Source organism: Ciconia boyciana, chromosome 12 (assembly GCF_034638445.1).
Source record: "Ciconia boyciana chromosome 12, ASM3463844v1, whole genome shotgun sequence".
Classification (NCBI taxonomy): Eukaryota; Metazoa; Chordata; class Aves; order Ciconiiformes; family Ciconiidae; genus Ciconia; species Ciconia boyciana.
This window is the reverse complement of record NC_132945.1, coordinates 5,197,039-5,210,767: the sequence shown is the minus strand read 5'-3', so window position 1 is coordinate 5,210,767 and position 13,729 is coordinate 5,197,039.

Genomic DNA, 13,729 nt, shown 5'->3' with positions numbered 1-13,729 from the left:
CATTAACTGAAGAAGACGACGAGATGTATTTTCCTTTCTCTTCCCCACTCTTTCCTATGGGATCTCTGAGAAACATGGAAATTTAGTTGGACCATGAGCCCTAATGTGAACTCAAGTAGAGGGTGAATTTTTGCTACTGTCAATGTGTTTGGTGCCTTTCTTACTTGGCACTCACTGTGCACTTGCTTGTGTTTTTCAATTGTAATCTGCACCGCTGTTGGTTTAAGATGAAAATAAATCCTAACATTTTGAGGTTTAGGTGAAATCTACCGCAAGAGTTTACAAGTGGAGCAAGCATATTTAAAATCACTGAAGACTTAAAAAAAACCAAACCACCTCCTATTCTACCTGTAAATTGTGATTTATCAAACTGAGAGTTGCTCATTGGTAGCCAGATGTTTTTATGCACATCCCTATTGAGAAAAGCTAATAGATAATTTGTTATTGTTGATGGGAGAATGTTGAACTCAAATGTTTTCCGTTATTTACGCAGGTTTCTGTTTTCCATTAAGTTTTATAATAGTTATCATCATAAAACAACTACCTATTTTATAATCTGTGTATTCAAACTGACCTTTTTCATTAGGTTCACTATGTATTTCTCAAATTCTTTGCTAATTTTTCCATTAGAAATTAAAGCTAGTGCAAGGTCTTTTGAAGAGTATTTTCTCACTAATATATAGCCTGATGATTAAATTGAGCATTCACCAAGAGGTGGGTTGCCTAGATTGCAGTACATCTGCTTGATTCAGATGAGGAATATGAATCAGGATCTGAATGGATCTCCTATAATGAAAATTTTCTTAACGCCCCATCTTTCTGAGCTGATTGCTATTGTATGGCTCAACTTGTGTGACCCATGTGAAGACAGGCATAGTGCTGCCATAATCCATCACTAGTTTTTAAGCATTTTTGGGTGTTAGGAAGAAGGAAAGGCTGACAAATAGCCTTTTTCAGGCCAAAAAGAAGCTTACGTAGTAAACAGTGTGGCTGCAAGTTTGTGTGCAGTGTATTTTGTGTTGGTCTTACTGGTTTGGGTAGTCTGAAATTGTCTGCAATGCATGTGCCTGCAGCTCCTTAGCAGCTCTCAAGAAACTGCTCTGTTTAGGCACAGCAGGCTGTCTTCTCATAGGCCGTTTCAGCTTTGTAATGAATGAACCTTATTCCTGAGTTTAACTATAGTCAGTGAAGTATTAGATCATGTTCAGAAGGGCTTTGCCATGATGGGTCCATTCATTGGTCTTCATGTGGCAGTGTTTTGGGAAGTTAGTGGGAATCTTGTGTAAGTAAGAATTATCTCTGTTGTCCACAGGTGAAACTACAGACATCTTTGATCCTTCACAGATTTCATTTATTGGATGGCCAGAAGGGTTGCAGAAAATTGTAAATTAAATATATGACCATGAGTCATGACTAAAGTAATTTTGCACAAGCAGCATTGGGGATATTACATACTAATACACACCCAAAATGTTATTTGCCACCTTTCTGTATTGGTGTAATGGAACAGATACTATGTATACTGTTCTTGCTATGTAGAGGGATAGGGCTGATTAAATAAGGATACGCTATTTATTATTAAGTATTGTGTGTAAATATGCTGCAGCCATAAACAGTGTAAAATAAATCTTGAAAATATTTTCCCTAACATAACATGGTTTGTCCTGCAACTGTGCGATGTGTACACCTTTGCCCCCTGAGATCTCCACAGGTATGAGAAATATTGAGTGTATCCATACAGAAATGGTAGGGAGAGAGGAACCTTAAAGAGAACTTCAGAGGCAGGTCCCAATGTTAATTCTCATGAAAACCTTTCTGTTCTTGATGTTTTCTCCCTTGAGCTGTCATCCCTGGAGAAATCAGACTAAAATTGTGTGCTGTAAGAGAGAACAGCATCCCTTCTGTCAAAGCTGGTTATATAGTACAGGGCTTGCTGATCTGACTACCACATCACCAATTTTCTGGGAGAAAGCTATTTAAAGAAATTAGTAATTTCCTGAAATGGTAAGGTTAATACAGACTCTGACCAGTGTTCAAATTTTGCTGTGCTTATTGTTTGAGCGGTTTGTCACAGAGGTGAGACACTGGAGGTAAGACCACAAGTAGACAGAGCTTGTTACCAATATTCATAACTTTTACAACATTTTTAAAGTGTCATTTGTCCAACATACCACTGGAACATTCACGTGTACATTAAACCAATATATTGGACCATATGAGGACTTCCTAATTTTGCTGGCCCCCCTTCTCTTTTTTATTTCAATCACTCTTTTAACCTTGATTATTTGATTTGGTAAATGAATACAAAACAGAGCGAGACTGCTGCAGTTAGAGATCCCTAAAGGAAGAAAAGGTGATTTAGCTTAAGTAAGACATAGTGATAAGCCTTGTTATTCTTTAGGAGCCATTCAGTTAAACCAGTTGAGCGCAGACCTGTTAGAGCAGAAAGGAGATGTGTGTATGTAAAATGTACAGGTGGATGAACTGACTGTCAGTTTTCAGCATCAATTACGATTCTTCTGATCCATTGTAATGGCTTTCACTTACAAGCAAGGCAAAGCTTTAACATTTTCCACTTGCTTTCCTACTGAAAACTTTTTGCATCTAGTAGGGTGACTTTCACAGCAATCAGGCGTTAGGTGTCAGTCTCCTTTTACTCTTAAGAAATTGGAATGTTTGAAGATCATTGGCTTGTGTGCGAAATTAAATTGTTTTATTATTTTCCCAAAAGAATAATATGTTAAACTCACAGCAGCATAGCTAGACTATAGCCTGTGGGTCCTGACCTACATTTTTTTACTCTACAGAGCATGAAATATCTTTCTATACATGATGCAAAGTCACTGTATGATTAGAAATTATATTAAATTGTATGGTTCTGGTGTTCTGGATTAAAAAGTGACTTAGGGTTATATCCACCTAATCATCATAGTAAGTAAAGAATTTATATATTGTAAAAGGAATTTACTGTTTCTTTTTCATTTCCTTTTTTTACATTGATAGGTGCTGTTTTAATAAACAGACTTGATACCTCAGTATTTAAACTATTGTAAGTATATGGGAAACCCTAGTTTTTCCTGCACTTTCTTGTGATCCGGTGATGATAATGATGGGTGTTTCAAACCCAACTTGAACAAAAATAAACGATGCCTGAAGTTTCAGTGTCTGGAAAATCTTGTGCTTCTTGTGCCTATTTTTTCCACCACTGTAATTAAATAGTTCTATTCCCACGACTCAGTGAGTAAAAATCATTTACTTGTATGCTAAATGCAGACTCTTCATTCCACTCCTCTACCCCCCGAGAGATCACCAGTGAGATCACCTACTGTATGTCAGGTTAACATGTTCTGGTCATGAAGTCTGAAATTGTAAACGCAATGATATTTCCTTGAGCTACACTTATGGCTTTTGAACTCTGCCATAACCCTTGAAGCTGTTTCCATTACTGCGAAAAGTTCTCCACAGGAATAGAGAGGTTACTTTTTCTTGCCCTTCTCTGCATCCCAGAATTGAGAGAAAAATAAGCTTCAGGCAATAAATTCAAGAAATATGAGAAATCTTGACTGGTATTTTGTGAATTTTTACTGAAATGCTTGCCATTTTTTATCCCTTATCTTTAAATTGAAGCCATTTGAAGGTATGAGCGTAAATTCTCATGAGTGTAGTCCTTGGTCTGTGAATGAAGTGTCACAGTTATAAATGTGACTGTTGTGCAAGAAGTGACTTATAGCACAGCCATGGCCCTACATTTACCGAATATTGCAAATTATGTAATGTCTGATGCTACATTATTAATATAGTTAATGATGATGATAGTTAAAATAGAGGAGAAAAGACAATACAAAGAACTCTAAGCCTGATTAAAATAAAAAATATTTTTAATAAGTTCTTGGAGAATGCTTTGATCAATTGGCTAAAGAGGTGAAAACCACGAGAGTTACTGTTGTCCAAATAATTCTAGATTTGGTACGTTTTAAAGCAGTGGTAAAGTTTCCTAAGGAATCCTGAAGTAGAGAGACATAAAGGTGAAAAAAATATCATGCAGTTTCTGTTTTTGTTACCTTGAACCTGTAATGTTATAGACAATGTTACAACAATCATTGAGCTTCTCAGAAGTAGGCCAGAAACAGAGGATGGTTTAAGTTGTGTAAGACACTATCTTTGACCACAATCCCACCTTAGAGAATTCCTGATGGATTTCTCATGTATTACTGTCTTCTCTTTCTGAGCCTTGGTGAGGATAAAGAGGACAGCACAACTGTCTTCCGTAAAGCGTTTATTTTCCACTATTTCGCCTTGCAGACAGAACATGTAAGTGAATGGGCTTTTTGTGAAGGGGTCTGTGTATACCTCTTCTAAGCCTTAATATCTTCTGCTGGGTATATGTGGAGCACTGTTGGGGATCTAGGGATTTGGTAAAGCCCAGAAGGAAACTTCTGAATTGCACGAGATATCTTTATTTCGTGAAACTAGGAGAATATAGACTGTCCTTCAGAATTCTGCCTGGAGTGTCAAACTAGCAATATCTCGGCGTCTCATGATCAATAGAGTTGTCCTTTTTTTTTCCAGTGAAAACATGTTTTGTGCTATGCTGAGATATAGCTAAATTAATTAAGTGCATAGATCAGCTGATCTTAAAATCATATTATTATGAAGTGTAAGAAAACAATGACACTCAATTTTGATTGATTTGTTCAATATATTTGGACAGATCTTTAGCTTCTCTGAGTTGGCTTTGCTCCACTGAATTCATTAGAACTACTTTGATTTACATAGCACTGTTATCTCAGTAGCTCTATTTTTTTTCTCTTCGCTCTTGTTTGCAGGGTTTTTTTATTGAAGGATTCATTGTGCTGACAGGAACTGGCTTTAGAGGAATGTGAAATTTCTAGTACATGTGGTTTGCACAGGCAGTTGCATTCCGTAAGTCTGTGGACTTATGGATGGAAGCCTCATTGAAATCCATGGCACTTGTGTTCCTAATCATTTAGGAACTATAACAACAAAAATATTCCTTTAAAAACAAAAAAGCCAAGCATTTTTTTTTTTTTTAAACAGGTCTTTTTGTCAGTAATATGATGTATAGTGTCCACATTGTAAACAGGTATGGAGACCATAATGCCCTTGACTGAAGTCACTCTTTCATTCCTTGTACATGACTTTGGAATTTGAGAATTATTTGACAATCTAGGCTCTGTGCTGGTAAGTATGTGGTGGTATACTGTTGTGTATGTGCACACAGGTGTACGTGGTTTCATTATGCTGTGTAGAGGGGCCTTTTGTTCTTAAACAAGAAAAAGAATACCTGCCAATGAGAATTGACTGCACATCTAAAATTAAAGAGTTTAATTGCTATTGGAGGGTAATGTATTGTCCTTTCAGTGACAGAATTAAGCTGTATCTGCTATACTTTAAGCTAAAGAATGAACAGTAAAAAAATAGCAGGGCATTCAGCTGTAAGTCTAACAACTGAACAATAATTTTAGAAACTATGTAAGGTACGTACATATCCTATATGCTTATGTTTGTGCCAAAAAAAAATGCTATAGACATGAATAAAGTTAAAAAAGAACCTTGGAGCCCTTACAATGTTGCTTGCAGAGGTTTTCAATGCACTGTGCAATCTATTTTCCTTTTTATATTTCCTTCAAACTGATCCCTTTTACCGTAAAGAAAAAAAAAAAAAAAGTTGAGAAGTGTCACTGAATGAGAGTGTCTTGAGCAGACACCACAGCTGTGTATAAGTGAGTGTGAATTTACTTAATTTTTCAGACTCTTCCTCTATAGGAAGCAAAATTGTTACTTCCAATAATACAGTCAGGCTTTGTGAAATGACCGTAACATTGATCTCAGCTATAATTTTCTATCTATCGTAAATATGAACTCCTGATGCAGAAATAAAAGCCAAAGTTTAAAAAAAAAAAAAAAAAAAAGATTTCCACAAAATACATTGCAACTGTATTTCTGTAATTTTTTTTAATCATAGTAAAATACCAAAGAATTGCTGCTTTGCCCAAAGCTAATTCTCTTGCTCAGCAATTTGTTTGAGAAGCTAAAGGGTGCCTGTGAAATTTTACAAGAATGCTTAGTTCTTAGGTAAAATTCCCTTCCTAATTTTTATATCTTATTTGTAAATCTGGCTTTTTATTTTAATGCCACCAGTAAATAACCAGAGTCTATTTTGTCTGATAACCCCTTTTCCAAGATATACAGGAATAGAAGTTAGAAATGCTGGAGACAGACTAAGAGGCAGTGTGTGACCAAGCAAATTGTAATGCACGTGATGGCTTAGAATATAAATCTGCAAAATGCACAACTCCCCTCACATTTGTGCCTTCAGAGGGAGTTGAAGATGTTAACAAATACATTCAACACTTTAGGAGATAAGGCTCTTGAACTATACATTTTAAAATTACGAATTAATTTTCAATAAAAGATATCCTTTTGCAAACTGCATCTACAGAAAAGATCTGAAAGTAGCCAGGGATGTTTTGTTGACAGAGTGGTTTGAATCATTTGACAGAATTGGTTTTTTTTATCAACAGAATCAAATTAGAGATTCAACCAAATTAATTTTCTTTTGTAAGTAAGTCCCACCTGACAGGATATATTCAAAGAAAGAAAACCACTCTGGATACAAAAAATGTGTCAATTAGAAGACAGGAGCATGAAGTCTCCATAACAAATTGTTCACTAAAGGGTAAGAAGTGAGTTTCCAATGTAGATAGCTTCATTAAAGATACTTTTATGTTTTGTTAGAATTATTTTCTTTCATGTTTTTTATTGAGAAATCTTGACAGCTACATCAACAACAAAAAATCTTTTCTCTGCTGTTACTAGTTTCAAGTATTCTTTCCCAATACTCATAAAGGCAGGGCAAAATTCTAGGGAGAATGCTGAGGGAATGATTAGATGTTTTGATCATTTCTTTTCAGTTGCAAGCAGAGCCATTTCTTTGGGCTTCCTTTCACTTTGAGATTAAGTACTTAGAAAAAACCACAGCAACTCTGTAGATGGTAGATACTTTGTAGGCAAAAAACCAACTGAATATTAAAGTGTATTTTATCCAACGGGTTAAAGTACTTCAGGAGGAAACTGGAATTGCCAAGCAACTTACACTGGCATGACTCACTGAGACATTTACTGGCCTTGCAGAATGGAGCTCTCATATATGAGAGAACAGTGAAGACGTTAACAAACCTTTGTAAACACACTGAATCTGGCTCATGAGTAAAGTGCATTTGTATTATGCCAAATAAAAATGTTTGAGTTACAGCAGTATCTCTAGAATCAGAATTGGATCTACAGCATTCACAAAACCACAGAATCGTATAGGTTGGAAAAGACCTTTAAGATCATCGAGTCCAACCGTAAACCCAACACTACCAAGACCACCACTACACCATGTCCCTAAGCACCTCATCCAAACGGCTTTTAAATACCTCCAGGGATGGTGACTCAACCACTTCCCTGGGCAGCCTGCTCCAATGCTTGATGACCCTTCCAGTGAAGTAAAATGTCCTAATATCCAGTCTGAACCTCCCCTGGTGCAACTTGAGGCCATTTCCTCTCATCCTACCACTTGTTACTTGGGAGAAGAGACCGACCCCCACCTCTCTACAACCTCCTTTCAGGTAGTTGTAGAAAGCAATGAGGTCTCCCCTCAGCCTCCTTTTCTCCAGGCTAAACAACCCCAGTTCCCTCAGCCGCTCCTCATCAGACTTGTGCTCCAGACCCTTCCCCAGCTCCGTTGCCCTTCTCTGGACACGCTCCAGCCCCTCAATGTCTCTCTTGTAGTGGGGGGCCCAAAAGTGAACACAGGATTCGAGGTGTGGCCTCACCAGTGCCAAGTACAGGGGCACGATCACTTCCCTAGTCCTGCTGGCCACGCTATTTCTGATACAAGCCAGGATGCCATTGGCTTTCTTGGCCACCTGGGCACACTGCTGGCTCATATTTAGGCGGCTGTCAACCAACACCCCCAGGTCCTTTTCTGCCTGGCAGCTTTCCAGCCACTCTTCCCCAAGCCTGTAGCGTTGCACGGGGTTGCTGTGGCCCAAGTGCAGGACCCAACACTTGGCCTTGTTAAACCTCATACAACTGTCCCCAGCCCATCGATCCAGCCTGTCCAGGTCCCTCTGCAGAGCCTTCCTCCCCTCAAGCAGATCAACACTCCCGCACAACTTGGTGTCATCAGTTAAGCTAAATTTCTAAGGAAGCTTAGAGAAGTGCTATTACTACTACTACTGTTACTACTACTACTACTACTTCATTATGTAATAGCCAGTCTGTTCCTGCCTGTCCTCCAGACAATCTGTTGACTCTCCTCTTTTCGAGATTATGTAGAGCGCTTATACAGGTACAGAGTCAGTGGGATGTTAATGGGCACCTCTGCCAGTCCTGCTGATGTTACTGAGAGTTCGGAGAACTGATACTTCTGTAACCTTCTGATTAAGATATACTAGCAGTTCCATTTTTTGGCTCTATCTTGTGTATTTTGGAAAGCTGACATTCATATAGCCTTGCATTTACTTAATGAATTATATCCTCTGTTGAATTTGCCTTCTGTGGAAATAAATCAGTATTTGCAGCATTCTAGCATTAAAGTTTAGCAGAACTTTTTTGTAGTATTTTATAGACTCTGCCATTTGTTTCTAAGGTTTTAAATACTAGCACTGTGATGGATGGGTGTTGTCCATCACTGGCTCACACAAATGAATTTTTGTGAGCAAATTTTTTTCGCTCCACCACTCCTGGAAATGAGCATGTAGATTGCATCAGTGAAACTAATTGGAGTCTTGATCGTACATGATATCAAAATAAGTCTGTATTTTCTTACCAGAGATCATTAAAAGCAAGGCCTCCTCATGCAGTACACAGAGGTGAACAGTTGTTCCTGTATTTGTTCAACATCAACAACAGAGTAGAACAGCAATTTATTCACCTTATGTATTCAGGTATCTAATGCCAAGTTCATTCATTGAAGTAAATTCAAATTCTGGATCCGCTTGTCTATTGGGGAAAAAAGCTACAACAAATGAGTTGGATCTGCAGTGACATCAGTATTTATGCCAGAGCAGTAGGAGGGAGTTTAGCAATGGTAAGACAAACGCTTGAACTGCAGATACATGCAGCCGATGCTTAACATAAGCCACTCTCAGTTAATTACACCTCTAGTTTTAAACTTAATATCATTGATGCTCTTCTTTATTCTGAATTCAGTAACTAGGTACTAGTTTATGATACTTACACATGTCTCAGTGGAACAAGAGACTGTTTCACTGTATATCCATGTACTTCATCTTTGTGTCACTAATTACTAGCATTTACTTTGCGTAACTAGTGTTTTTTCTTTTCCTAGTACATGAGAGTGATTAATATTTTGACCCCGATGATGATAATGAACTATTAGATAAACGCATCAACAAGCAAATTTCTCTCATTAGTTTTTCATACATTGATGCATGAGGCGAAATGCAGGAAGGTAATGTAAGAGTCATCATATACTATGACAGTTAATTAATAGCAAAACCAGATTCAGGTTTTCTGAAGTTTGAAGCATCTTTCAGCTGAAAGGAACCCAGACTACTCCTTCCAAAATTAAGACGTAGGACCATATGCTCAAGGAATTGCATTTTTTAATGGACACAGTCTCCGAAACTGCAGACTTTGTTGTCTCCAAATACTTTAATTCAGTGTTATTTTTATAGGTTATGGTAGTATATTGCTATTTTTGAGTCTTTGCTTAAAGAAGAGTATGAGAAGAAGTTTATGTAATCAGATAACCACTATTTCAGAGAAGCGTGTTTTACGTTATAATGTTGTTCTGAGCTAGGTAACAGTAGGGGAAGGACACCTAAAAAGTATAACTTCCATCGGGGGAAAAAAATCTCAACTGTTTCCCACAGCTGCAAAACTAAAGTGATAATAAATACTACTATGAAATCTCCTATTCTGGCTTTTATGTGCAAATAAGCTGTGACGATTGTTTACACAGACAGGCTGATAAAGCCTGTCGAAGTCAATGTTCACTTGCAGAGGAGCGTGTGCTAGAGGTTCCTGTCTGAACGCCAGTCAAGCGCTGTGGCATGGTTTCCATAAACACTGGCCCTGGCAGCCTTTATCCTTAAAACCAAAAAACAAAATAAGGCCTGTTTTGAGTAACATTTATATTTAGATTTAAAATTATCAATTAGTTTTGTAACAGAAAAAGGTGTTTGTTAAGACTTTGTGCTGAAACAAGTTCATAATATTGGCTTATTACATTTTTCTTTAGAAATTAAACTCTGACAATAAAGAATAGGTGTATTGCACGAGCCACAGTAGATGTACCGGATTACCAAGAAATACTATGCTTGTTGAACAGAATTGTTGAACAGACATGTTGAACAGAATTCTGAGGAGTTTTGTTGCAAGTCTGGTGAGATCTTGCGCTGTTCTCTTCTTTACCGTTCACATTGTTGGCCTTTTCCGCATTTGTCTGCCACATCAGGGGAGGTGCAGGTGAGATTGCCCAAGATTTTATTGGTTGATTCACACTTTCCAACTTAAAATACCATTTTCCTCAAAATTATTATTTTTAATTTTATGTATTTCCTGGCATATTTTAGTGCTTATAATTGCTTATGAAGTGTTTAACTTTACTTGTAATGAAGTATAAAACTTAATCCCTTGACATTGAATTAAATCCCTTTAATCTCCTGACATTAGGCCATACTTGTGGTTGGTGAAGCATCAGGATAATCTTTGCAGCATTTCTGGTCTATGATTTGTCTGGTCTGCTGAACTATTGACTATATTCATTTGAACATGCTATGTGCATTATAAAATCAATGTGGCAGAGCAGATGGAGGCTTTTAAACTGATATGACCTCTGTGACCAAAATGTTTAGTTTTGAGATCTTCTGTACTGAACTAAAAAGAAATGTAGGAATAGTGGACAACCTCGGTTTGTGCAAGTACTTATTTTTATGTACTTATTCATATTTTTAATATTTATTTTATTTCTCAACAAGAAATATATATTTATGTTGTATTAGCTATTAAAAAAGTATTTTTTTTGTTTGATTAAGGTCATGGGAGGAAAATGACTTGCCCATTACTGACAGAAGGAGCTTGTTTTTTACTAGGTTACATCCTAGTTTGACACTGAATAACCATCTTGCTTCTGGGTTTTGATATCCAATCTATCATATCAATAGATTGGACTTCAAAACTTTGTCAGTATTGATTTTTCTAATGCATATATTATGTTAAATAGAGCAATATTTAGCAGGTCAGATGAGGTCAAGTACAGAGAACTTGATGAAGCTTCACCATGCAGAGTTGGCTATCCAAGAGATTATGTATGCAAGGAAAAAGTTGCAGGCGAAGTGATGGTGGAAAGGGAGGCATCAGAGGTGATAACACTGCCAAGGTACAGAGGCATGTTCAGGATTTGTTTTGTACAGTTTGTAGGCATTACAACTTTCTGCGTGTCTTTTCTTGTGATCTTACTATTAGGCTCCTGCTCCAGAGTGTTCAGACAAGGTTAAAAACCCTTTTACTGGCTAATGCATCTGGCAGTGGTTGTGGTAATGTCTGGTTCCTTCCCATCACTGAAAATGATGGGTCTACGTGGGTCACTGTTTTAAATGCTGCTTTGTACACAGTTGGTGGTACACACAGTATATGTTGAGGACTCCTGGGGTTAAATGCAGCAGCCCTGAAGCCCCAGGAGTAGCAAACTCTGCATAACTTTACATAACTTTTATGCTAGCCAGCTATGCCCAGATCTTAGACAAGGATGTTGTGAATTTGCCACTGGAACCTTATATATTACATTTCCTGTGTCCTGAGTGTTATAGTCAGAACGGAAGAAAGTCAGAAAGTACCTGAATTTGTTATGAAAGAAATTTCTTCTGTTTCCATTTTGGAAGAATGATAAACATAGCTTTGTAGTTTTTCATCAATAATAATTTTAAATCATAATGTAAATGTCTATATTGTCTATTCATAAAAGCTGAAGGAAAGAAAAAAAATAACCAACTGAACAGGTAACGGACTGAAATGCAGATCTTTTCCCTATTGATAAGTGACAATAGATATTAATGCTCACAAATTATATAACTGCAGACCAAATGACTGATTGGAGTAAAAAAAGTATACATAGTTTTGAATGCTAGTCTGTGAAACTGGTGAAAACTTTAACTATAATGTAATGTTTAAAATGGCAGCACGCTAATGGCCTAAGGAAAGAAATAGGCCTTTGTCCCTTTTTAAACGGATTGAGAAATGTTATTTAATAAAATAAATTAAGTCAATTGCTACTCTGCTTGGTAACATAATAAAAATAAACATGATAAGACATTTTGAAATTGAACTAGTTAATAATATCATCTTATTAGAATTTGCGTTATAACCAAATTAAATTAGTTTAATGGGGAAATGTAATAGTACTCTCTAGATTTTTCCTGTTAAGTTAACTTTGTATACTTTAATGAATACCTTAATTAGGCACCTTTATTGATGCAGACATTTCAGAAATAAAATTTGGTTCTATATTCTCCTTCACACACCAGCATCCATTAAAATAAAAGTAATCTTGTAATGACTAAAGGGCAATTATTTTGAAAACTTCCTGTGCCTGCTGAAGGGACTTCGATGCAATGATTCATCTCCCTGTATGCAGGGACGTTACAACTTCCGTAGGTGTACAACTGTACTCTTCATTTGTTATTAATTAATGTGATTGAAAGCTCTTTAAGCATATTGACAATGGTCTGTTACACTGTATATGTGGGGGTATGTGTATATTCTTAAAATAATATTAAAATCTTTTGGAATTGGTTGTTTTAATCAGCAGTTATGGTATATTAGATGTAGAATATGAGGCTATCAAATGATTACAATCTGTGCACTATGATGGGAGAATTGATTGAGTGACTGAATAGATCTGAACACATTCTGTCAAAAAAAGCAACCATATGCCACAAAAGTAGTAATTTATGTCGTGGGGTTTGTGGACTTGCGGGCTTATGCTTTGGCAGAAGTAAATGTGAGTTGGTTTCTTTAAATATCCCTTAATGCTATGAGAACTCTACAGTCAGGCAGCCTAAAGCAGTTAGCTGCCATCATGTCTTTCCTCAGTTAAGAGCCAGTAATGAGGGGTATATATATAGTTATGCACATGTCATGTATGTCTTTAATGTTCGAACTGATAAGAGAACACTAAGGTCCAGTGAAACATGCCAAACAGTAGCAAATGGGCTGGGGGAAGGGAGGGAGGAGCAATGTCATACATCTTACTGAGACAAGGGGCTAATTGTTGTAGACGAGTCTTAGTCTAACAAGGACATACTTACATAATTAAGTCAGCGAAACTACCTTGTTTTTTTCTTTTCTTTTTCTTTTCATTAGGAGAGTGCCCCATAATCTGTTTAAAGGGAGAAAAGAATACTTCTTGGAGGAGGTGGGGATGTTAAAGCCATCTGGACAACTCCAAAGACTTCAAAGAGAAGACTAGCCATAAAACAATACTTTCCAGGCTGGTAAGGGAAAAGGGGTAAGTGCAAATCCAAATTACATGAGAATGCAGATCATGGAGTACTTCTAATTGTGTTCTCTGATGGGAACTTTCCAGGAGGAGGTCTTTCCTTTGGGTGACTTTTTTGACAGAGCTTTCTGAATAAGCATAATCTTGAGGCATAAAGAATACACAAAGACTGAAAAACTATTTTTAAAATTTATT